Source organism: Triticum urartu, chromosome 4 (genome assembly GCF_003073215.2).
Source record: "Triticum urartu cultivar G1812 chromosome 4, Tu2.1, whole genome shotgun sequence".
Taxonomy (NCBI): domain Eukaryota; kingdom Viridiplantae; phylum Streptophyta; class Magnoliopsida; order Poales; family Poaceae; genus Triticum; species Triticum urartu.
The window spans coordinates 126,211,564-126,214,559 of record NC_053025.1 but is presented as its reverse complement, the minus strand read 5'-3'; positions in this window follow the sequence as shown (position 1 = coordinate 126,214,559).

The window sequence follows — 2,996 nt, the reverse complement described above, 5'->3', positions numbered from 1 at the left end:
GCTGCACATATCTCGTTCTCAGGGCAACACCGGATGAGCGCTCCGTACAACTAAAACCAACCCTCAAGTTTCCCCGAGGTGGCGCTGCAAAGGACTCTAGTTCGGACCAACACTTAGACAAGCACTGGCCCGAGGGGGTTAAAATAAAGATGACCCTCGGGATGCGTGACTCCCAAGGGAAAAAGGCTAGGTGGCAAATGGTAAAACCAAGGTTGGGCCTTGCTGGAGGAGTTTTATTCAAGGCGAACTGTCAAGGGGTTCCCATAATAACCCAACCGCGTAAGGAACGCAAAATCCGGAAACATAACACCGATATGACGGAAACTAGGGCGGCAAGAGTGGAACAAAACACCAGGCATAAGGCCGAGCCTTCCACCCTTTACCAAGTATATAGATGCATTAATTAAATAAGAGATATTGTGATATCCCAACAAAATATCCATGTTCCAAACATGGAACAAGCTCCAATCTTCACCTGCAACTAACAACGCTATAAGAGGGGCTGAGCAAAGCGGTAACATAGCCAAACAACGGTTTTCTAGGACAAGGTGGGTTAGAGGCTTGGCTTAACAATATGGGGGCATGATAAGCAAGTGGTAGGTATCGCATCATAGGCATAGCAAAAGAGCGAGCAACTAGCAAGCAAAGATAGAAGTGATTTCGAGGGTATGGTCATCTTGCCTGAAATTCCGTAAGGAAGAAGAACGAGTCCATGAAGAAGACAAACGAACGTAGTCGAACGGTTCCTCACAAACGCGACGTTATCGGAACCAACCCAAAGAAGCAACACCGGAAATAAGCAAACAACATAGTAAACAAACCACACATGAACATGGTATGATATGCGGGATGCGGTATGTGATGCATATGCATGATTTGCAAAGCAATGATTGAACCTAGCCTCAACTTGGAAATCCAAGAGTTCCACTGGAAAGATGAGGTTATTTCGGTTGAAATCGATATAAAGATCACCGGAATCGGATGCACGGTTTGGAAATGGCAAGCAAAACAAATATGGCACCGGTCTGCGATAATCAGCAAGTGACCAACTAAATGCAACAAGATAAATATGCTACAGCACTCAAACATGGCAACAAAATACATGGTAGGGATCCACTCAAGAAGCTTGAAAAAAGATGAACACTAAGCTATGGCTAAATCATCCATTAACATGCTCAAACAAGCATGGCAAAAGTGCAAATGATAACAGGATTCAGACTTAGTGAAATTAACACAAGCCTGGAATTTATCATCAGGAAGCACACTTTAGGGCATGAAAACTACATGCTACAGGAACATAACATGGCATAGCAAGGCATGACATGAAGCTACTCAAACACTTAACAAAAGTCCCTTAGTGACCTTGAGCCAAAAGGGATCAGAAAATACAATTGCAAGCATGTGAACATGGCAAAAACATAAACAGATTCAGACTTAGTGAAAAACTGGAGCATGCAAATCAGTTAACGAGTAGGCATGTTTACGAGCTCGATGCACTCACTATAGAGCATGGAATGGCAAACTAAGCATACACCCATCAAGAATACATAGCATAGAAGCTAGACATGACAAGAACAACATAGCATGTACGGATCAATAGCAACATCCTCGGCAAAATCGCTAAACAAGTCAACAATCTGCCAGGATTCACGATATAGCAAAACTAGAGCTCGATTGACTCAAGCTAGGTTGCTCCATAAATGCAGACAAAGACATGGATGGATATAGCACCACAATGTTAACAAAACTTCCTTACTGATCATCCTCAAAAGAGGCACGAATCACTAGGAAACAACATGAACATATGGCATACCGACAAAAACAGAACAAGGACTTAGTGAAATTCTAACTCCCTGAAATCAGCATTACCGATTACGCTACTTTGCAAGCTTGTGCTAGTCACCACAAATATCACAAAAATACATGGTAAGCACCTCTGTAAAGATGACATGGAATATAACAAAACACATGTAGAGCTCAGGATCATAGCATACACACATTAATCATGGCAAAAATGATAAAATGCCATTTGCTGAAACGAATCTGACAAATTACTCACATAGCCCTCTTCCAACGACATTTCGGGCATCAAGGTGGGCTCAAATGAAAATGACTCAATGAGATGAAATGATGTACTCGTCGAGACAAACATTTTGATATGCTACACGCATGAATCAGAGCCATGGATGATGAGTTATGGCATGATGAATAGAGGCATATGAATCAGGAAATCTCAGGACTTAGTGAAATTTTTACCTCCGCGAAAGTCAACGCGGGATGGAGGGATCCGGGACGGAGCGGATCGGGACGCAGGGAGGCCGTTTGGTTGGACTCCCGGTGGATCTCATCCAGGCGGGGTGGATCTGGCTCCAGCGAGTGTTCCGGCGACTCCGGCGAGGGCGGGGACACCGCGGCGGCGGCTGAAGACTCCAGCGATGAGCGGGGAGGTCCGGTGGACAGCGGGATCTGTTGGATCCGAACGACGGTGGGCCGATCCTGGCCGGAGACAAGGAAGAGTCGGCGGGGCGACGAGCTTGGAGTTCCGCGGCGGCGGCTCGGTGGGGACTCCGGCGAGAGCTCGCCGGCGGGAAGCATGACGCGGAGCGGCGACGAAGCTGCGGGATCCAGGCGCGGCGGGGCTCGGCATATAGATCTGGCCCAGACGGCGGCGGCGTTCGGCCCGGGTGTGGCCCAGGGTGGGCCGGCCTTGGGCCCCGGCGGGCCTGGCGGCGGGGAGGAGAGAGAGGAGGGCCGGTGCGGGTGAGGTGGCGGCGCCTGGTTGGTTCGGGCGGCGGAGGAGGCGACGTGGCGGCGTCTGATTCGCCGGAGTGACGCGTCCGGTGGACATGTCCGGTGCGGGATGGACGTGTCCGGCTGTGCGAGGAGGGAGATGGCTAGGGTTTGGACTGCGCGAAAATTCCGGGAGGGACACATATTTATAGGTAGAGGGAGCTAGGAAGCTCCAAATGAGGTGCGGTTTGCGGCCACGCGATCGT